Below are 24,746 nucleotides of genomic sequence, written 5' to 3'. Positions count from 1 at the left end.
CACATCAAGCCATCAATACAACCCTTCTTTATCACAAAACCCCTCCCATATTGATAAAGCCTATCTCCTGCTTGCAACTGCCGGTCTCACTTAATGAATATTTATCTTGCATGGTCCAGGAGAAGTCTGTGTGAAAGTCTTCACACAATGCATTTTTATTTATTTCACTAGAAAAGGTATTATTCTTATCTGAACAGTTGCTCCATGTGGTTATTAATTAAAATCCAATGCTACTTGAGTAATGTTAAGTTTCAGCTGTTTCCTTCACTGCATTACAAAGAGAGCAGGTTCTGATTGTTCATGAAAATGTGGATATATCCATAAATCCAGACTATTAGATGAATATATAATATGGCAAGGACCCCCAAAAATCTCTGAATTAAAAGTAAGAAAGGAATGTCTACTTCACTGATTTACTTAGTGATAAATTTTAAATTTTATCTCCACAATTCCTGTAAGAATCTCAGGGGAATAATTAACTCTTTGCAGAGTATATTGCTTGTTTTACCTATAAGATGACTTGTACAATAAAACTGGATAAAAAAATACACCTGTTTCATAAACCAAGCTCACAGGACTGTAATCACAGATTATTAGAGAATTAAACAGCCATTTTCTGTGATTTCTCTGCCCACAAGAGCAGCAAAACTGAACATCTGAGTGCTCCAGAAAAGAAAGCAAAATCAAAGTCTATCGTGGTTTGATCACTCATTAGAAACAATAAATAATGACAACTTGCATCTTTTTATTGCCCAGTGTCCTACAAATCCAAACCCAGTAGAAACTCCATTCCATGACTTTTATTTTGCTACAGGTGGAGCAGTAGACAAGACCTGCACTGCTTTATTCCAGGGAAGGGATCCTGTCACTGCTCTGGCTGCACAGACAATCAGCTGTGCCTTTTCCTCCCTCCTCTCTTTCCCAAGCCTTCAAGCAGATTAATTATTCAAACTGTATTTCTCATGATACCTCCCTTTTTGTGGACCCCCATTAATGTTAGCTCTGAAAAAAATCCATGTCGTCAGTAAAAAAAATATGCAGGAAAACAATCTTGGGATCACAGCCCTCCAGGCCAAGCACTGCGGACATCAGTTACCCTATGCGCAGAAGATGCAGGAAAATATTGCACTCCACACAGATCAGCACTGAGGAAATCTTAGGGGGGCTGATGTGAAATTCCCCAAATATTTGTCTTTTCACTTAGTTCAGGCCTCCTGGGAACAGGTATCCCCAACAGACCTCAACAGTAAAACAAGTCAAGTGATTCAACAACTGCCCCTGGAATGAGAAATGAGCTTGTGGCCAACCCGTTCCTCAAAGGCCAATTCCTGCTGTATAAAACATTGCAGCATGAAGAACTGTGGCCATTTGTCTCCTCACGCCTTTGCCATAGAGCAGCCAGGACTGTGCTTTCAACATTTTAGGAATAGTCTGCCAAATCATTATGCTGTCACTAAATAGAAACCTTCGTTTTCAGGTGTTGCAAATATTATTAAGAGAAAGCTGCAGAGTGCCCTGGCATTCAGAGTGACACCAGAGAGACTGCACAGCAGTTTTCCACACACCCTTGGGCAAAACTAAGGAGCTGGCTCTTCAGTCCAGGAGGAAAGATGCAAAACCACATCCACACTGTTAGAAAACAAATACACAATAATAAAAGCTGATTTTGTTCTCCCTGAAACAAGGTGTGATATGGTTACCTTGTAGATGTTTGCAAAAATGAAATGATGTCATAGGAAAACATTGCCACTTTGCCACAGGAAGACTTGTCCAAAATCCTCAGCTGGATTTTGTCTAGGGCTTTGACTGACAGAACATGTTATTTTTTCATTACATCATGAACAAGTAGATTTTTTCTTGCCCAAAGAAGGAAGCGTCCCATTACCTCAGCTCCAGTGGTATTTCAGTCCCTCCATTGCTTCATTCTGTGTGAATCTTTCCCATATCTCTTGAGAACTTATTTGTGCCATACAAAAATGATAACACGTTTATGAGAAACACTTGACTCAGCCATAAATAGCTTTGAAGTTTATGTATTTAAAAGAGCACCATCGGGTTATTTGTTGATTGTGAACTTGCTGCTACAGAGTATGAAATTCATTTCAACAGGTCTCCAGAACAGGTTAATTTCTTTTCTGTAATAGTGTTGTTGTTGTTGTTGATGATGATGATGATAATAAAATTCCATCCATTATGGAATTCAGCTGCCTCATGTTCAAGTCAGACAGGCCACTTGCTAGCTCTGCCCCATAACTTTGGTGGATATAATTACCAAGGAATAAATCTAGGTTCCCATTTCATCCCTCCTTTCCCTCAAATGCATTTTGAATTCAGCACTCAAAAGAGACGTGAAGTGCTGGCAACAAAATCAGAATTCATAGAATTAGGAAAAGAACCCTAACAGAGGCTGGATAGGAGCCCAAGACATGCACTAATCCTTTACTATCCCCCAAACAGCCCACACTTATGTCTTTCCCAGGAGATAGCTGTGAGCTTTGCTCTAAACTGTTCCTGAATTTGGAGACTCCATAAGTCCCTGGGGATGCTCTCCCAGTGACAGCCTTCCCAGCCATTAGAGCAGTTTTCTCATCGTGTCTGCCCTAAGCCGTGCTCGTTAACGCCCTTATTCCCATCCTCTCCCGGATGGATGTGATGGAGTAATGAACACACACCTGCTCTTTTACAACAAAAGTTGTTGAATAATTGAACTGAAACTCTCCTGTGCTTAGTGCTCTTCCCCCTAGGCTAAACAACCTTAATTCATTTATATTTTTATTCAAAAGCTGCTCTGGTATCTTTTGAAGCTGTTTTGGGAGCTTTCTTCAAATGGGCCACAACTACTTGTCCTCCTTGAAGTGCTGTACCCCAGACAGGACACATTCCTCCAGTTTGCTCTTCCTCATCCTAAAGAGAGGTAAAATATTGCTTCCCATCTCACTCTGAGTCCACAGAACTACGGGAATTTATAGCTCAGTGCAGATGAGACAGGAAATAAACAGATGAAATAACTGCTCTGCCATTACAGCCTTACCCGCTGCTTTGCTGAGATGTCTCTTTTTGATTCCAAGGATCAAAAGGCATTTTCTTTTTCTCAGATCTAGAATTGTTTGGAATTTGTCAGAAAATGGCTTTTTCTCACTTTGATAGAAATCAAATGACACTTTTTTCTTTTTCCTAATTCTTCTCAAAAAGGAGATGAAAATCTTTTGGATAAACACATTTCATTTATGCCCTACTAGATCCTTCTGAAATGCCCTCTTAACAAAAGAATAATTTTTCTTTTTCCTACTTTGCCTGTTATTTTATATGAAACACTTATTTTGCCCACAAATACAAAATCAGTACTTTTTTATTCCTAACAACACTGGAATTGTTACAAATATCTTAAAAGCAATTTTGTACAGTCTGCTGTCCCCAGAAAGGATACAAAATGTGTTGCACTTCAAACCTATGCTATGAATTCCACAAGTTATTAAAATAACTAGAATAGATCTTCAAATAACAAGAACCCATTGATAAAAATAATTATTTTCATTCATTTCCTAGGCAACTTATGAGCATAGTCTTTTGGGGCTTGGCAATTATTTAAAAGTGTATATAAAACAACAAAAAAATAGGTGCCTCAGGAATCATTAAGTGACTTGAATATACTCAATTGACTTCATACATCATCTGGATATAAACTCAGAGCAGAGAGAAAATAAAGTTAAAGAAGCATTAATTATTCTGCAGTTATGTGTTTGGTATTTTCCTGTAAAATACCTATTTCATTCCAGATGTCAAAGTTCTCTAAGAAAATACCAGTATGAAGTCTTGAGCTGATCCAAAATACTGATCCTTGCTCCAGAGGGATACAACCAATAATCTTCATTTTGTAATCTCTCTTAAAAAAAAGAAAAAAAAAAAACAAACCCAAAAAAACCCAAACAAAAAAACCCAACACAAACAAACAAAACCAAGAAAATTATGACATTTCAAATCTGTGAAAAATCAGAATATGGCTCTTCCAGGCTAATGTTGTGGATTACTTATGGTACCCTTGGATATCCCTGCTGGTGAGCAGGGACTGTTGCGAGTTACTGGGAAGCTGGAAGGACACCACAGCTGCAGGTCCTCATTTCACATGTCATAATCAAGGATGAAATTTTTAGCCTGAAACCACAGGGGTTTAGCCTGAAACCACTGAGGTTTCCCACTACTTCTCTGGGCTTCATTATTTTTGAGGTCACAAGATCTGCCACTCTCCTCATGTGACATCAGCCAGAAAAATAAACACTAAAGGGAGTGTGGTACAGATATTTTTATACCTATTATTTTTATATCTCTAGCTTTTGTGAGAACTATGCTGTGCCAGCTTTGCAAGACTTTGGAGACATTTTGAAGCCCAGGATCAGTAAATGGGTTCCAAGTCACATGTCTTAAAATGTCTTATTCTGGACCTAAACTCAGATCTGTGCGCAAAACATTATTTTTTTCCCTCAGTGCCTTCAGTGAACAGTGCCCAGGGCAGGAACTTCTACAGCATGGAGTCCATTCCCAGCACAGACCCTTCACCGGGGAGGGGCTGTACAGCCAGGACATTTTGGTAATAAATCCGTTTAGTCCAACATGTGGAGAGATGTTTGCTCCCTTTTCACACGTCTGTGTGGGGAATATTGCACACAACGGGATTTGTGCTTTTGCATGTCTTTACCTAGAGCAGGCCATGCTCTTAGACAGGACATCCTGGGGTAAATCAGATGTAACTTAATCAGAAATAACTTAATCTTTCCCATTCTTGCTCTACATGGGGAATCCCAATTGCCCCATTTGAGCTCAGAGAACCCCAGGATGGGTGAGGCAGGAGGGGCCCCCAGGGGCTCCTCTGGTGCCACCTCCCTGCTCCAGCAGGGCCATCCCAGAGCACAGGGCACAGCAGTGTGTCCATGGGGCTCTGCAATATCCCCAGGGAGGAGACTGCACAGCCTCTCTGGCCAATCTGCTCAGGGCTGGGCCCTGCCCAGGGCAGAAGTTCTGCCTCCTGTGCAGGGGGAGCTCCCTGGGCTCAGGCCCTGCCCGTGGCTCTGGGGCCATTGCTGGGCCCCGGAGCAGAGCCCGGGCCCTGCTCGGAGCCCTCCCCGCACACAGGGACACCCAGGGCTGAGGGCCCCTCTCAGCTGGGGCTCCTCTCGAGGCTGAGCAGCCCCGGCTCCCTCAGCCTGTGCTGGGCACGGAGCTGCTCCAGGCCCTTCCTCAGCTGCGCAGCCCCCGCCGGCCCCGCTCCAGGAGCTCCCTGGCCCTGCTGTGCTGAGGATCCAGAGCTGGACACAGCACTCCAGAGGTGCCCCCGGGCTGGGCACAGGGGCAGGATCCCCTCCCTGACCTGCTGCCAAGGCTCTTCCCGATGCCCCCAGGCCACCCTTGGCCTCCTTGGCCCCAGGACACTCTGCTGCCTCAGGGACAGCTCCTTGTCCCCCAGCACCCCCAGATCCTTCCCCGCAGAGCTGCTCCAGCAGGTCCCCTCAGCCTGTGCTGGTGCTGGGGTTGTCCCTCCCCGAACTCCTCCAGCTGAGCCCAACATGATGGATTTGATGTGCTGAAGATTGAGAAAACCATGACTAGAAATGGCGCTTCAAATCTACTCCGAGAGAGGTCACAAGTAATGTATTTCTCCAAATTTTTCAGCAGATATTACCTCATCCCAGAGGGTTCACCTGAAGATGGGAGACATTCAATTTGAGTGTTGTTGCTTTTAATCAAAGGTTGTCAATCACTTGATATTATTTCAACCAAAGTTACACAGAGGTTTGCCTCTGTCAGCTCACTGGTAATGAACAAGTGTTTCATATATTGCTTTATTTGCATTTAAGTCTGAGTTTTCATAAATACCCTGAGGTTTTAAGATTTTTTACCAACACCCAGTTATCACTTCCAAAGTGCATCATGTCCTAATGTAAGACTTTTTGAAATTAATATACTGCTGACATTAAACTGAACGATTTTCTTTGTTTCTGTAAGTTCAGAGTGAAAAGGCAATATTAAAAAAAATCATATAGAAAGAAGCTTTATAAAAGTTCATAGACGGTGAAAACAACTCAAACCAATCATTTTCTATGGTTTTTTTTGTTAAGAAGGAGAAAAATTTACATTTTAAATTAATATATTTCACTTGTTTGTTCTGTTCAATGTTAGACTGTTCGTGTACAAATTAAATAATACAAACCTTCCAATGGTCTCGTTAACTTTTGTTTAGTTATCCTATCATGAGATGATCTGTAATTTAAATAATGGACAACAAATCCTACCCTTTGCTTTAAATCTGCTTCAGCTCCTCAGGTATCCGAAATTTTCCAGCTCAAATGTGTTAATTAAAATGTTTTTCTTCCTACCGTAACATCTGTTTCCAATTAAGTGATCACTATTTAAAAAGTCAACAACAAAAATCATGTTTTTACTAGAGCAAGAATAAAATAACCCACTGTACAACTATGAAAAATAAAAGTGCTCACACTGCAATTATCTGAAAGGCTGAATTAGGCTGGAGACTGCAGTTATTAAAGGAAGTCATGCAGAAATGTGCCCTTTAGCACAAAACTTATTCTAAATTATATCATCCACTCATAGAATTTTTTGGCCTGGAAGGGACCTTAAAGCCCATCCAGTGCCACCCCTGCCGTGCCCAGGGACACCTCCCACTGTCCCAGGCTGCTCCAAGCCCCAAAGTCCAGCCTGGCCTTGGGCACTGCCAGGGATCCAGGGGCAGCCCCAGCTGCTCTGGGCACCCTGTGCCAGGGCCTGCCCACCCTCCCAGGGAACAATTCCTGCCCAATCTCCCATCCAGCCCTGCCCTCTGGCACTGGGAAGCCATTCCCTGTGTTCTGGCACTTCAGGCCCTCACGAAAAGTGCCTTGTAAAAGTCCCTTTACTCTTTTAAGTGTTTATTTTACCACATGAATCTTTAGATTTAAAATGAGCCAGGTTTAGGTATACCCTGAAATTTCATGTTCTCATCTTGTTAAGCAGTAGCCTTTTATCAAGTAGGATCAGCCAAGTTCACTGACCACCCAAGCAAAACGGCTCTGATTGAAAACCATCATCACAGCTCTTACCTGTTTTCCCTTCATTCCCCCGAGCCTCAGGTCATTTCCTGCACATTTAGAAATCTATGCAGTGTAACCCCAGGAGATCAGGATGAATGGGGGACAGTGGGATCTCCTTTGGGCTGGGATTGTCTGCTGGAGCTAAACCTCACCTAGGGTTACAGGTGGTTATTCCACTTCAGCTGCTCCACTGCTGTAGCAATGCAGAACTTCTTTGGCTTGATGTTAAAGGGTCACTTTTTGCCCAACAAGTAAAAGCTGCATCAAGGTGAGAGCCACTTAAGTTATTAAATTATTACTATTAATCTATTATTATTGTTGTTATTATTGTTGTTATTATTATTGTTATTAAATTGCTGTGCCAGGGGAGGCTCATGTTGGACAGCAGCAGGAATTTCCCCATGGAAAGGGTGCTCAGGTCTTGGCAGGGGCTGCCCAGGGAGGTTTGGAGTTGCCATCCCTGGAGGTGTCCAAGGAAGGGCTGGAGGTGGCACTCAGACCTGTGGGCATCAGGCACAGCTTGGACTGGATGGTTTTGGAAGACTTTTTCAACCCCTAAGATTCTATGATTTTATAAAATTAAATATTCTATTACTATATTATCAAGCTGGAAATGAGTAAAATTAGGAATATGGAAAACCACAAGATTTTGGAGCAGTAACCAGGGACACAACTGTGCAAATTTCCCTTCGCATATTTGAATATTGGTCCAGATTTACTCTGCGAAATGGGAGAGTGGAACACTTTTGCTACCACCAGGTAAATGACTTCTGGGAGTGTCTAACATTTCTCAGCACTGAGTAAACACAGAGTAAGTAAAGTGTTCATGTGCAGCAGTGCCCCAAACCCCCTTGACTGTGTGCCTGAGCACAGGTGGGGTGAGCTGGGCTCTTGGACACATTTACTCCAGCTCTGAGAAGCAAAGGAGCTGGGAAAATGTAGAGTGATGAGAGGCTCAGTGTGACTGAGGGCTTCAGCAGAACAAGGGGCTGCACGTGGGCACGCTGGGAATGATTTTCCATGGGCAGAAATGCAAGAGAGAAGTGCCAGTGCAAATTGTGCAGGATCTATTCTGCGGGTAACCACTAGTGGATTCTGCTTTGAGCGATGCCCAGATCTGAATCCTGCCCCACCTCACCATCCCTGGCACTGGGATGGGAGCGGCACTGGGATGGGAGCAGCACTGCTCTTTCCTAACCCTTGGCCTCTCTGGCATGCTTGGAGCAGGATCTGTGCCATCTCAGGTGTTCATTTATCCCAGCAGGGCTCTGTCTCTGCTTTGACCCCCAGTGCTGCTGCAGTCCAAACACGAAATAAAAACAACAACATAACCACAGGAAGGAGCAGGGTAGTTAAATGAAGTAAAGACTTAATACATGCCACATTTTAGCAATTCCCCCAAACCACACAGTTCAGAAGAGGCCATTGTATTGAGAGTGGTTTGATTATTTGGTTGTAATAGACAAAGCTTTAGTTTAGTTTACCCTCCAGGATAAAAAAAAAAAAAAATAGGTCAGCTTTTCATTAAAAGAAAAAAAAAAGAGAAAGTAGTTATTTAAGAACTGTTATGATATGTTAGACCATTAATAGCAGGATCCTAAGCACAGTTAAGTAGGTGAGAAATCAGTTACTATGAGGAAGTAGGCCAGTAAAACATCATGAAATGATTTAACCTGTCTCTAATTAATGGAAATTCCGCATCTGTTTTATTCCCACTATACAATTTATGACTTCTTCTTGACTGTTTCTCTTTCCGCCTTCCTTAAACTTTGAAATTGCACATCGTTTGCAGCCTGGTACATTGCCAGCTAAAATAACTCTCATTTGATAATAAGTCCAAGTGATAAGTTCATTCTTACCCTTTTGATAAGCTTCTATTGAAATCTGTTATGTCTATAAATCCAAACAGAGCTTCCTCTTTATTTTATTATTTTTAAACTCAGACTATTGGTCAGAAACAAAGCTGTTGCTTCTTTTATTGCTAAACAGCAGTAGATGTTCTCCTGCTGCCTAAAGAAATAAAATATAACTGAAATAGAAAATATAACTGAAAACTGCCTTCCTCCTTTAATGTCTGAAATTCTTAGTGGCTGCTTTGAGCTGACATTCTCTTGCCATGCTTTACTTGGAAGGAGAAGAAATTTTTTTTTCACTTCTAAAGAAATTTATAATTGTTGAACTGTAATTTCCTGCAAATCCAAATCACCTACTGTACCATCATTAGGGCTACATATTCCTACTTTATCTACAGTGTTTTACTTTGATTCTCAGGGAGAGCAAATATGATGCAATTAATGATGTACAGCAATCTCCTCTTTTACAAAAACAATTCCTGGACCTCCTGGAAGTGGGTAAAATTAACCACTGACAAATAGCAATAACTGCACAGTGACAAGTTCAGATCATTCAGTCACAAGGAGAAAGGACTTAAGTTATTCTGTAATCCTTGCAAGAGCAATCTCCAACCCAGCTACTTCATTTTCCACATTACCTGTATTTTTATATTTATTATAAATGAAGAAAATAAAGTGCCCCACCCAGATCTGAATTATCAGGCATAGAAATGTGAAAACTGAACACTCAGGCCTAGAAGTTCTGTGCCCATGGTGCATCTGCAGCTGAACTGACAGGAAGAGGGAAATCCCTTCAAAGCTGGGCATGGGTAGCTTATTCACTCTGATTTTTTATTTTTCTGAAATTTATTTACTCTATAATTTTCTCTCTCATATACCCTAGTGACTTGCTGGATTGAGATAGAGACAAGGCAATTCAGTTTTATGGAAATATTTACAAGTCTAGTCCCAGCTCTTTTCAATTGACAGAAGGGATGTATTCTCCTAAATTCCACAGATGGAATACACATGCCCTGCTAGCATACTGCTGCATGCAGTAGATTGATAATTCTGGTCTAAGAATAAGGACTAAGAATGAAATACCCCTGAAAATATTATTGAAATGTTGAAATAGCATATTCAAGCCTATTTCTTTAATGAAATATTTGAAAGTGCAGTGCTTTCTCAGAGCAGGCAAAAGGACTGCAGCAATTAGTACTAAATTTGGTAGAAATAAACCCCCAAAACTTGTTATTTCTTTCTTTCTTTCAGCACAAGGCAGACTGTCAGATATCTTAACTGTTCAATTAAATTTTAAAAAATGTCACCAGCAGCATTCAAATATTAAGAAAATACAGTTTGAAATAAGCTTCAGTACAAAAGCTCGAGTGTGACAGAAATACAATTGTGCAAATGATACTTCAGTAATAATAGAGGAGGCATCTGTCATTTCAGAGCAGCCCTGAATGCTGGAAACAGGAATGGATCAGAGGAATTAATCACTGGTCAGAAGGTTTAGGACAAAGATAATCATACATCTGAAAAAAAGCCTTACTAATCACATAATGATTGTTCCTTCTTTGCCTTAAAGGCATTTAAAGTGCACAGCTCTTGCATGATGCTGAATTCCGGACAATCCAGATTGTCATTTACATGATGTGCTTCAGAGATCTATCAATAATTGCAGGGTTTCACCACAGCAAATGCAAGAGTGTCTTGTTGCAGCCATTAGAGAAATTTCACCCTGGTAGTGTTTCAGCAAATTGCACTAATCTAAGTCATTTTCATCAGTGCAGGCTACCAGAGGGGACAGGGCTGGAGTAGGGATCAGGAATTCCCAACTGCCTCGTCAGACTTAGTTAAAGCTTATTTAAGGGTGCAGCTTGACAGAGGGAACAGAGCCTTGTCTAAACAACAGCAACCCCAGGGTAACTCTTTGGAGTGGGCTCTTATTCCCAAATCCATCTGTGCTGTGCACACCATCTGCCTCCTGCTGGTGCCAGCCTGAGGGCCACCAGCCACCACCTGAAATATTCCAGTGTCGCTGTGGACTGTGAGAAGTGCTGCCTCTGGGACCTCTAGGAGACATCAGCTCCACCTGGAGTAATCCCATGTCTCACTGGCAGGTGAGACCTCATTAAATAAATACAGGAATACATTCAAAAGGGATTTTTACAACTCTTTCCCCTCCTCCTCTACACAAGCACTAGCAAAGTGCCAACTCATCGAGTGGGGTGATCTACAGCATATCATCATGAGAAAGTAACAACATTAATAAATACAAAGCCTTTTTCTTTTTCTTGGTCTGTACATTTCTGTCACACTCTGACCAACACAAAGTCCTGTACCTGTTGTTTTAGAAATCACTTGATTTGGGAAGGAAAATTTACATCCTGTCTCACTTCCTGTATTTTGGTTTTTTAACAACAGTTTTTGTTTCTGTTGCTACAGTTTTGGCTCAGTCAGTGTAGACAAAGACAACTGAATAAATGAAAGAATAAAAAAAAAAAGAACCATCACACCCATCCAGTGGAAGGGATCTTTGCTGCAGACTTTATGGGAACCTCTGGACAGTGTCACTTCCCGCTCGGACTCCTTCTGTGCTTTAATTTCCATCTGGGATCTGCTGCTCCAGAGGAGTCGGGGCAGTGAGGTTTCCAGGTGGGATCTACTTCCCTTAGAACTGCCCATGGCAATTCTTCCACTTTGGGGAAGATGAAGATCCTTCTCTTCTAAATCAACAGAGCCCAAACACTTCCCTCTAATAGCTCAGCACAGCAAATTTCTCTTGCTGTATCTCTAACTTGAAACTCCTGAGCAAGTCCAAGAGCTCATGGAACCATGTTACAGCTATGTCTTGTTATACCTGGCACAGCAATAGCCCAGTTAAACAAATGCTTAATATATAGATATTTATGGAATATTTTATGGACAGCAACAACTACAAATGACATATTTCAATCTGAATGTATAAGATAAAATTTCTTTAAGTCAGTATTTAATTAATCTCAGTAACTGTAACTTGTATTCGTAAACTTTGGACTCTGCTGCTCCTGCCAGCAATTTTGAGGGATCTGAAAATTTGCTAAATGAGCAATGCAACAGCATAAACCCAATGCCAAGACATGTGAGTAAAGCTGTTGTCTTGCATGAACTCATTGCCTCAGAAACTGAGAGACAAAATATGTTCATTTAAACTGGCTTTAAATTTAACTAAAATTGAGTGACTTCCCTGGAAAGATATGGTGAGCCAGTTCAGTTCTTTAGGCAGACCCCAGCAGATGGCATCAGCTGGCCAGCAAAAGTCACACAACTTCTCCTGGAGCACGGAACTCCAGCGGGAGGAGGCACAGGTTAAAAAAGCACAGAACTCTTCCTCCCGTAAGAAGAAAGCTGGGAATGAAGGACAACTCCTGGCATGCATGGTTTTGAGCAAAAGAACTGGATCATTGCTGCAGAAGAGCTGTGAGCTACACTCAAGATCTTATTTTTGTTAATGGACATTTTAAAGTAGGAGCACTCCTGCCTTATTGCATATTTGTCCCAGATATGAGATGTATCCCAGATATTTTATCCCATAGCTGGCACAAATGAGATCCAATTTTATACAGTTTTTTTTATGCAACTGTGATACAAATAATGCTGATTCTTAGCAGCACTTTTTTTGTAGAAGATCAACTGTAGTTCAAGAAATTAAATTATATAGAGAATATGTCCAGATTATTAAAAATTACTCTGCCTATCATAGTTGGAATATAGAAATGTTTATGATTACTGTTTGATTTTAGATTTAAAAAATATACAAAATAAATTAACTGAGAGCTCATCTTCCTTAGCTAATAAAGAGATCTTGGGTTTTTATCCATGCAACAAGTGAAAACCAAAAAGGGAAATTCTCTACCGTATGTTGTTTATTGAATAGTTTTCTATCCCATGCTAGTTTTCAAAACTGTGGGATCCTTCTCTTGCATTTAAAATTACTTAAAATACTTCTAGCACTGAATATTTTATCATGCTAATAGGATTTGTTATCTTCCTTGTAATTAACTCCCCAGATTCTATTTGTGAGCTCATTGTTTTCATCTATAGAATGATACACCTAGAAACCTGGATTTCTGTGATTTAACCACCTCTTGAATAAATTCTATTTACACCTGTGCAAATAATGAAAAGGCACCTAAAGGCAGCTTTCAATTTTCTCCCTTCTTTACTCATTTCCTCAAGAGGCAGAGACTTTATAATGAAAAGTCAAGGTCAGCTGTACTGAATAGCAAAATGAACCACAGGAGTGATGCTGTTAATGGACAGATTTCATGTAAATTATTGGAAACAAAGCAGCAATGAGGTCACTGAGCCAGGACCAGGCCCAGCTGAGCTGGGCTATGTCACAAATTCAGTGATGTGGTTGATAAGGGAGGATTTTAAGCCTCTGACAGGGAGTGAAGTCAAGTTGGGTCTGATTCTCCTGCACTAACAAGAGCATCTTCCACTGCTACTGAGCTGCTTCCTTAATTCCCTTTTCCTTCCAGAATGGAGGAGCGTTTCCCCAAAAATATTGTGTGCACCAGAGCCTGCTGGTGCTTGCTGGAGTTAAGGCTGGTGCCTCAGCTGCCCTGGGGAGGAGGAGGGTGAATCCAAAGGGTCCCTCTGCACATTTTCCAGCCAAGCCCTGGGATGCCCCTTCTCCCAGTGCTGGACACCCTTCTCACCACGGCTGCTGCTCCTTGGAGCAGATACTGACCCTTCTCCAGTGGAAATGGGAATGTGAGGATTCCACAAACCCCTGGTTCCCTCTCTACTCCCTCACCTCACTGGAGCTCTGGGGGCCTGGAGCAGAAGGTGGTAAAGCAGAGGAGTAAAGCTGGAAAAAACAAACTGCCTTGAGTTATTTAATTCCCTTTCCTGAAGGCATTTTGTAACTCACGAGTGCATTCAGGATTCCCTCCCAGGCACATGTTAAGTGGGTCTAAGTTTCAAAGGGTTTTTCTCACAATAAAAGCAGTGAATAAAATGTGCAAGATAAAACAAACGTTGGGATGTGTCTGCTTTTTGTCCATGCATCCTACATCAGCTGATATCTTATTTTAATACACCACCATGCTATGGAAACTTTCCTTTATAGCTGAACTCAATGATATCATAATGTTGAAGGAAATGAGATATTCTGAATCTACAGTGTTACCTTTATTTTTGGAACTAGCTGAACATGTGGCTCACTTATCACTATGTGATAACGTTTTTCTTTTGTTGATTTATTTTATGTGTGGTAAAGCAAAACTATCAGATTTGATGTTCCCACTTACTGAGCACGCTGCTTTTTAAGCCTCTTGCATTCAGAGCTTTCATAGCACCTTACAGATACACACATAAATATTTACTTTTCCCTCTTGCAAAATGATCTACACTTACTATTACTCCAGTTGTCATATAATAAATTAGTATCTTTAGAACCATTTTTTATGTTATTTACTGTTATAATTAACTCCATCTTTTAACTTTAATCAAAACATTTTGAATATAGTCCAGTGGCTGACTGACTGTTTTGGTTTACTTTGCTGGAGACAAGCTGAGATGCTTTGGTAGCAGGAAGGGAGGGCTTTTATTGCATTGTCAGTTCGGGAAAGGATTTAGCAAATTAGCTCACAAAAGGGGAAGAATTAGAAGCACAGATCTTCCATTCATGCCATGACTTCACTCACAAGAATAATCAAGTGCACAGGCTGCTAAAAGCAGGCAGGGATGTGGCTGGCAGCTACTCCAGATGTTGGTGGGCAAAAGTTTTGCATCAAATGCACCTTTCAAATAATTTTCCATTATGGTGCCTGCTCCCCTCTCTGGGATGTGTTTGTAGAGTTTTATGTCGTGGGGTCTGGGCTGGAGGTACAGGGAGATTTCACAGCCTTCTGACACCAAGACTCTGCATCTCTGCAGCCACAGGAATAATCTAATCCTCCTAAAGGTGACCTTGGGGTGGGCAGCTGCTGCAGCACCTTTTGATAGATATGTCCCTCCCCTGTCCCTCCATTTTGTTGGAAATTGAGATTGTTTTCCAGCACATTGTGGGCATCTCATGTGCAGAGGGAAAGACATTGTTGAGCTGGGAATGTACCTGTCATCATTCCCAAGTGGCAGCAGGAATATTACACCTTTTCTCCACACGTTTCTTCATGACATGGGTGTGCCTGCCCACACTTCAGTGGTTTGTCAGCTGATGGGAAACCTTTTATAAGTTCTAAACAGAACCAGCAGCTACAAGAATGTTCAGAGCAAAAGAGTAGCCATGAACACGTGCTTTTCTTTCATAGTTAAAGAAACAATATTACAAAGAACACTATTCCATTTGAACCTCTCTGAAATGTCAGATATTGCTGTTGTGTACAAGCACTACTCACAGTGAAGTTATTTTACAGATGTGTGTAATTGCTTCTTGTAAATGACTGTAATTTATTCCAGAGAACTCAGTTTAGTTTCTCTGATCACTCTCCATTTTTCTATCCCTTCTCCTTGGCATGTCAAGATAATTCCTTATAACAGTCATTAAAGGATAAGAGCAAGAGATTATAGACAAAAAACCCATCTTCTTCCTATTTGATTTCTAAAATTGGAAATATCTGGTTAAAGATAAGAAACATTGATCCACATGAGTTTTAGTATCAGGCACTCAACTTGAATTTAGGAATTATAGATTCTTCATTTTCCTTTCACTTCCAGACATGCTTTAAACATACAGAACACAGAAGCAGAAACAGGTTTTTCGGATGGGATAGCTGGGATTCCTCACTGAATCTTTTTGAAGGATGTCAGAGAGGTTGACCATAGCCTGCTAAAAATTAAACCTACATCAAGCTTCAAGTGTTACGAAACAACAAAAAATGACAGGACCCTTCTCATTCCAAAGGGCTGAAATAGGAAAAGCAACTTCTGATCAAACCTAATCATCATGTAGGAACATTTAATTTCAAAACATAATTATACTACAGGAAAAGAAGTTACTGTGATCATTACTGTGATGTTCTTCAATAAAGAATTTAGACATATATTTTTATTAATTCATTTATATAAAGCATTTTCCCACAAGAATTTTTATTATCACTGGAAAAAATAACTCACCTCCTGTTGCTTCCCGTTGCTTTGTGCCTCAGATAGACACATAATTTATCTCCTCCTCACAACCTTAGTAGGTATCAAGAGTCTTTAACATTTATACCCAAACCCTTGGATTTGAATTTTTTCACAACTATTCAACTTTGAATGTTTAGGATGAAACTTCTTACACTGTCTTCAGTCTTTGACTGGAATGTTTTATGGAATTATATAGCAAAAAGCACACAATTTGTCAGCTGTATCATTCCTTGAAAGAGTTACCTAGAATCAATTTATATTTAAATCTCTTTCTTTCCACATCCATAAGAAATGCTGCTAAATTTCAGAAGTTGGCAAAACATTCTATATAATTGAAGTAAAAAATTCCATTTCTTTCTAATTTTAGACGGAGGTTTTATTGCTCCCTATTTGAAACATTTATATGCAATGAATACATCAGCTTTTTAGTAGGCTGAGCTGTATTATTTCATTTCAGGCAAACACAAAAGTGTAAAGCATTTCTGCCTTGTAAGCCCTCATTTACATTTAAAGAGTAATTTTAAGATAATAGGATTTTGAGGGCGGAATTTAGCCATGGCCTAGCTGTTTGCCAAGGAATGTTCTGTCTCCTAAGCAGGCAGGGCTCCTGCTCCTTGGTAGGAAAGTTATTGAATCCACCACAAGAATCACAATGGGAACATTCAAGGTGACAATGAAATTTAGGAGAGACATGAGAAACACAGTCATAAATAGAAACATGTGAAGCCTGTGAAATCGAGGTGATAGGACTAAGTTAATAAACTCCTTGATCAATGCTGAAGGACTATTTCTACGGAAAAATCTCCTATTGGCCATTAATAACTTCTCAGCACCTTTTGCATTCCTTTGTTCCACTTAAAACTATGATTTCCTAAAATGAACATGCAATTAAACAAATAATGCACAGAGACCAAACAAGCTTTTAATCCTCTAATAGCTGGTATGTATTCAGAGTATTGATAGCTTCATCTGCCTTGAATACCCAAAATATTTGGTATATTAGCAAGTCTTGCCTGGGCTGCTTGGTGTGGCCATTCCTTGTGGAGTCATTGATGGCCAGAGTGGCACGGGGGTAGGGGGTAGAAGTTTATCATATTTGGAGGAATGCAGTGAGTGTTTCCCTGCTAATTGCCATCTCCCAAGTGGCTGTTAATTGCCTCTGTCATTGTCTGTGGTCTGGCTCCAGACAGGATCCAACCCCTGAGCTCAGACTACTGCTGGATGTGGTTGGGGAAATTCTGGAAATGGCTGGAACAGCCAATCCTGCACTTTGGTACAGTCATGGCAAAGCTTAGAAAAGCTTTCAAAATCCGCTCTCATGTTCAAGTGTCTTTGTCAGCACCTCTAACCTCTCACAAGTTAAAGTTGTAAGGTTAGTTCAGTTCACTGTTCGTAATTGGTCAAAGATTGCCCCTTGGTTTTCCAGAGAAATGGAAGAGGAGCTCCCATCATCAATCCTGATCTTACTTGAGGGCTCTGGATTTTAAAACCTGCTGCTCCCTCCCTCCCACCTCCAAATGAGACTTCATTTAATGGAAAACCATCCAACCAATTCATTGAAACTACTACTGAAAATACTTCAAACTAACAAATGTCAAGGAAGTTACATCTTTATTTCCATTAGTTCTTAAATTCCATGCAGTCTAGAGAGAAGTAACCTAAATAATATTTATGTTCCTCAAACACAACCACAAAACTCTGCCAGGAAGAGTTAAATAGCACTGAGGATGAGCTTAATGAGGGAGTCATTGAAGCCAACAGACCCTTGGGTAACCATAGATCTGCACCTTGGTTTTAGTTTTATGATCATCAAATAGTTTGGATTGGAAGAGACCTTGAAGATCATCCAATTCCAACAATATATCATTGTTCCAAAAACTTATTGTTGTAGCTTAATAGAGTTGCTTTGGAAATCTGCAGTGGTTTGGTAGAAAATGGTCATATCCTGTATATTTTGAAAGAAATAGGCTAAAAAAATTGATATTTCTTTCAGGAAACTTTGCCTTTGCAGACAATTTCCAACTCATCCTGAGTAAGTATTCCTGCTCCATCCCACGTTTCATCTTAACGACATTAAAATGAAGGATTGACTTTTCCACTGTCTATCAATAGCAGATCCGTGGGTATAAAATAAAAGTGAAATTGTGACTGAGACCCAGTATTTGAATTCCATTGCAACTGCTAAATCAATATTTGCTTATCCAGCCCAAAACTCATGAGTTCAATATTAAAAAATACTATTACTATATTTACACTCCATCAGAGCTACAGGAACTTTATAGAGCCATGTCCCTGTGCTTCTCTATGAATTTTTTAATCCCAAATTGTATTTAACTCCAGTTTAGATAAAATGACAACTAATCAAAAGATATGCCTGGTGCTGGAATGAGTAAATTCTATCTTACTTAAATCCTTAGGATATTTCCATTCCTTACAGTGGAAACAGTATCATATCAATAATTTAAAGAATAATTTTGTGACCTTACGTTCAGCTGTAACTGTCTATAGCACTTTTCATGGATTTCCATGATAAACCTTAAGCTGAATTTTACTGACAGGAACTGATTGCCTTGGCCATCGTTTCATCAGGCAAATGCAGCATTAGCACTTGCACCCTGCAAGGAGAAAATGCAAGCAATGGTCTGGTTATCCCAGGAAATTACTGTGTTTCCATTTTACCCCGTACAGAACTATCAAAGCTCTGTTAAAAGAAAACTCTTCTTGTTCGGTCCATACGTGCCCATTAATAGATATTTTTTATAATATTTAAAGAATTTATCTCATTTATTGTAAAGCATGTCAATGTGTTGCTAATGCTTAGAAATCAATGTCCTCATTCAGGAGAATAAACTGAAAAGCTATGGGGTAAAAATGTAATTCTGTGAAATATATTGGAATATTTCCCTTTCAGTGAATACATAACATAAAGTTAAATAATTACAGAATATTTTGGGATTGAAGGGACCCTAGAGATCATCTCATTCTCACCCCATGGGCAGGGACACCTTCACTAGACCAGGTTGTTCAGAGTTCCCTATTTATGCTTTTGCCTAAGTGTCAAAAGGACTCTTTTTGGTTCTTTTTCATGTAAATGTTTTAATCCAGCTTGGAAAAGTGAATATGCTAGCAAAGTGAAGAGATTAGGTCTGAGTATAAAGAAGCAGCTAAACTAATATCTTGTGCATGTTTGGAGTAAAGAACAAACAACAGTGAAGTTTAGCTTGGAGAAGGAAATCAAATCAGCCTTCTCAGGAGATAACAGTAATTCAAACCAGATATTTCTTTTAGTGGAAGCTCAATACCTTTAGACTAACTGATCCTGAGGAAAAACCTTTTCATTAAGGATTATCTGTCTCTTTTGCAGAGACATTATTGAAGAGTAATGAATTTAATGAAAAGTCCCTGTAAGCATCAAGCTGAGAATTCTGGTGCTAAGACAGGGCAGCTGATCCCTTCCCTTGGATCCCACTGCTGCCATATGCATCTAATCCCGAGCAGATGAGCTTGTTTTTAATGGAGAGCTCTGCTCTCTGAATGGTGAACTCACAAAGGAAAGTTGGCCTGTGTTTCCAGGCGAGAAGAAAAGTGAAAGTAAAGACAATTAGTGAGTTGGTGTCTATTTGCACAGAAGCTGTGTACTCAAAAAATCTTTAACACAAACTGGGGAGAAACTTGTACTTATCAACCACTTTCATATACCCTGTTTTTCTCAGGAAAAAAAAAAAAATCACTTTTTCCCTGTTACAGTTGATATTTTCCTTTTGATTCCATTCCAAAAACATATGGTGGAACAGCTTTCCTGTTTCTTCCCAACTTATCTCCCATGGAAGTACACTGAGCACCAGCACGAGGCGAGGCTGACAGCCGGGGGCGGGAGGGAATTTCCAGTTTTATCCATTCGGGATCACATTCCCACTGCATCCCCTGGGTGCTTCCAGAGATAACCTCCTCCACAGGATGTGTTATCCTCAGGAATGTCACAGGCACTCTGGGTTCCTGGCAAGGGAGGAGTGGATGGAGGTGGTTTGCCAGCAGTGACCATGGAAATGAAACCTTTCAAACAGGAACCTCCCCACCTGAGGATTGTCCCAGCACCAGAAGGACATCTCACAAATCAAGAAATCAGGTGCAACTGCTGGTGTGTTTCCTTGGGAATTCTGGCAGGTGGAAATGGAAAATGGCTCTGCAAAGGCAGCAGAGCAGATGTCAATGATTTACTGCCATGGCCTACCTGTGGTCAATACAAACCAGAAACAGGGAAGAAAAACCTATTGGTGAATATAAATTCATTCTGATAATTAAAAAATTAATAAAGGAAATCCTGGCTTGATATCATGTCATAAGACTTACACCAAAGTACCCAAACTATAATGATACAAAAAAACTATATGTAGCTTAATATAACTTGTATTTATCTAAAGACAAAAATACTGGAGCTATTGTTTCTACGCTTTTCAGTTTCTAAATACTGAAAAATATCACCTGCCAAAAGTCAGGAGAAAGAGAAAGAGATATTCCATCCTCAGCTGAACTCTCTCATTTTTCTGGCATCAAGTTATCCCCTTAATTGCCTGAGAATTTCCTCAGAGGCTTAATATTATTTATTTTTCGTCCATAAAATTCTCAAAAATCCAAATGTTTGCGGTAATGTTCTATTGACCCTAATCTTTAATATCTACAGATATTCTGTATTGATTTCAGTAAGTCCAAATGATCTCTTCCCCCTACTCCCTGATGTGGAAAGAGACAATCAGTGATTGCTTCTTTTGGTCAAATTCAGCCTGATTTTCTTTCTCTTTTGAATGAGCAACTGTAGAAACATGTAATATATAGCAGTATTTAAAATTATAGCATTGCATTAAAGAAGCTTAAATGGATCCAATCTTCCCAACAGAGTAAAAGAAAATATTGAAACTGTATTTTTACTATTAGCCTCATTTAGTGAGACCAAAACTTCCAGAAATGAGGTGGTTTTTGATAAAAGTGTCCCTGCAACTTTTGGCCTGTTTTACTCCTGAGTGGTGAAAACTCTGTGGAATAAAGCAGAGTTTTATTCCTGTGCCTTTGGTGACCCTGCAGTGAGGTCAGGTAAACATTAGGGAGCAGCATATAAAAAGTAACTTTCTCAGAGGAACTTTTTGATGCTTTCATTCTTAAATGATTAGTTCATATTTTTACTGGGCAGGCATTTGGCACTTTCATGTTTCTGTCTAAAAGTTCATGTTCTGAGAAATTTAATCTTAGATCAAGCTTGGTGTTCAGCCTAGGCCAAAAATCCTTCAATCTGTAAGTAATTTTGATGGGAATAATCCGACTTTACTTAAACAAGTACAGAAGAAAAAGAGTCACATAAAAACCCCAGCAATCCCTCGTCAGCTACAAGCCTGTTACTGTTCCTCGCTGGATCTGGAGAATGGCTCATTCTCAATTCTGATATAAACTTGTAACTTCCAAAATTTCAAATCTTTAACATGATAGAAATGGAAGTTATTAACTCAGTAGTGAAAATAAAGTTTATCCATCCAAATACCTATTTAATCTGTTTGGTTCTTTCTCAACATTTGATAGAAATAACTTATTGCTGCAGAAATTATGAAGCCTCTTTCTGAGTGTTCAAATTTGTGCCAGTTATTGAGGTTTAAAATATAGGGTAGGACTAGCCCACACAAAAGCACCAGTGGTATGTAAACATAGATACAAAAGTAATGCATTCTATTTTTTTATATTTATTTTCTTCCATGGTTTGTGGTTTCCTCCTTTCCCAATATCAAAGATTCTGTTGGAAAAAACTCACAGAAACATTCAAATTGGAAAAGCCCTCCAAGGCCATCGAGTCCAAGCTGTGCCCCATCCCCACCTTGTCCCCAGCCCAGAGCTCTGAGTGCCACCTCCAGCCCTTCCTTGGACACCTCCAGGGATGGCCACTCCAAACCTCCCTGGGCAGCCCCTGCCAAGGCCTGAGCACCCTTTCCATGGGGAAATTCCTGCTGCTGTCCACCCTGAGCCTCCCCTGGCCCAGCCTGAGGCCATTTCCCCTTGTCCTGTGACTTGTGGTCTGAGAGAAATGTCCAATCCCAACCATCACATTACATGTAAAAATGGCTTGGTGATTTCCAGTATCACTTATTAAAATAATTAAAAATAATAATAAAAAAAATTATGGTTTGCTTATTGAGCCCATTGTGACATGAGGATCAGATTCACAATTTTTTCCCTAAGCAGACTCCAGTATCTGGCATTGGTGTTCCTAAAAGGTCTTTCCCACACTTCCGTATTAACCCCCTGTATGATTGAGCAATCAGTAGCCAATGACAGCATTCTGGTCGTGTGGCTGCAGTTGGAACAGGCCAGCAGCCTAAGGGTTAAAGGAAGAGGCCCAGCTTAATGCTGCTCCTCTCTCTTGGGCTGCAGGAAGCTTTTTTGGAATGTTATTCAAAGACTAACCCTGTCCTCAGCTCATTTTTTTAAGCAAAGCCTGCAGTACTTGAACCTGTCTTCTTCAAACCTTGATTAATGTCATTAGCTGCTGTTCTCCCTCTCTCCTCATAGCTGCCAGATGGAATGCTGAAGATTATTCTGCATCACTTAATTGGAGTTTATAATTAAAAAATGGTGAGTGCTATGGACTCCGTTTTGCCCCTCTGATCCCGAAACAGACAAACAAGTTTCTCTAATCAGTAATTCCCCCATGTCCTCTCTCAGAGCCTGCCTGAGCTCATATGCCTCTCGTCTTGCTGTATATGTTCTTTTTGCATCATTCCCCAAAACTGTGGAGACAAATTCTGGTCATACATGTTTTTCCCTTTCAAAAAAAGTCATCCTACATATGGGAATGCAGCTCTTTCTATGTCCTCCTGTGCATCCCTCCCACAACATGCAGCAAAATAGCAACGTGTGCCTAAACCACACATATGGCTCCTGGAAAGTCAGCTCCAGGACTTTTGGAAGTTCAGCTGAGGATAGTTTTGAGAAGTGACTTTCTGCATCATTTTTGGAGGGGAGCCAAATTGAGCAAAGGCGATTATACCTCTGCTTCTGTTTGTAGCAGCAAAGTATATGTGCACACGTAGGAATGTGCATCAACGTTTGCACAGCGATTTTAAAGCAACTGCTTCTACATTTTCTCATGTAAACAGTACCACTGCAGGCAGAGGTAACATGGGAATTGCTCAGTATGCATCAGTTGTAAGAAATGAGTGGTTCAGGCCTCTCTTTTCCTTCTGAACTTGCAATGCACGCCACAAACTCTTCTGAGAATGTTCCAGTACATGTAAAGTGTTCAGTGAAAATGGCCCATGAAGACTGAAATGTCCTCCTTCAGAAAAAGAGAAATATAAAAAGTACCATCATTGGCCTTCAGTGCTGTGGTAGCAGAAAGGCTGCTGGACTGGAGTCTGGTTTACTGGCATAAATCATTCTGGCTCTGGTAGAGGGTGGGCAGGCCCTGGCACAGGGTGCCCAGAGCAGCTGGGGCTGCCCCTGGATTCCTGGCAGTGTCCAAGGCCAGGCTGGACACTGGGGCTTGGAGCAGCCTGGGACAGTGGAAGGTGTCCCTGCCCATCTTATAAGAGTTTCTTCCCAATATCCCAAACATGGCACTATGAGACACTTTTCCTTTTCTTAAGCAGGCCTGTGATTTACGTGCTGGATTTTCAATCATATCCTATTTCTCATGGAAGCATCTCCCCCCTGCCCCCCTCCAATTTGTCTCATACTAATTCTTCTCTTCTATAGCGAGTTTTGTTATTCATGAAAGATAGCTGCTGCAGAAGAAGCAAGAACTGGAATGTTTAATGTCGTATGGAGCTGGAGGAGCTGTGGGAAGGCTGAACCAAGATCCACAACTCCAGAAGAAACACCAGGCCTTGCAGGCCAAGAGGAAGCCTGGGCTCTCTTCAAGACTTTAGGGTTGAGAAAACGACTGTATCCACCAGTTCATGCTCCTTTCACAGCGCCAGTAGATACAGTGGAAAATACAAAGGTTTTCCTGAAAAAAAGTTTGGTCCTGGAAAAGCTTTCCTGTGTTGTAGAAATAAATAGAAGAAGCAGATGAACTACATAGTCTGGAGGAAGAAATGCTCAGCAGCGCTGTCCCCACAGGCTCTCCACACCTCAGTGAAGTATTTCCCCAAAATAGATTTATCTGTACATATGTAGGGCCAAAACAGATATTACTGTCATCACAATACAGGAAAAAGTAATTTGAAACTGCTGAAATGTAGTTCAGCGATACAGTTTACGAAGAAAGTTTTTCAGCTCTTAACTGCAACATTTAGTGTTGTCCAAGCACAATGATGAGATACTTGAGATTCAAGTCTGTGCGTGTAATTATCTTAATCCATAAATTATAATCCCGGAAGGTAATAAACCCAGTCATTTTGAAGAGCAACCAACAGAGCCCATAATTTTCTGCAGTTGCTGTGCTCAGGATCAGCAGCACACAAAAGTCAAAATGCTGGTTGACAAGGGGTGCTGCTCATCACCACCCAGACTAAAGTGAATTATTTGACAAAACAAGGCCACTTCCATGTGACACTTGTGGGGTTTTTTGCCAAGTTCTCCTGGCAACTGGTAAAGAAGGGGAAACCAGAAACAGGGAATGACTACTGATTCCTCCCTTGGACTGAGTCAGATCTGGCTAGAAGCAGATTTCTTCTGAAATTACTGTTATTTCAGCATTTTATATTTTTCTGTGAAGAGCTACGATTGATAA

Source organism: Corvus kubaryi, unplaced genomic scaffold (assembly GCF_017639235.1).
Source record: "Corvus kubaryi isolate FWS band 111438036 unplaced genomic scaffold, C.kubaryi_AGA036_p1.0 37300, whole genome shotgun sequence".
Lineage (NCBI taxonomy): Eukaryota > Metazoa > Chordata > Aves > Passeriformes > Corvidae > Corvus > Corvus kubaryi.
This window is presented reverse-complemented; position numbering follows the sequence as displayed.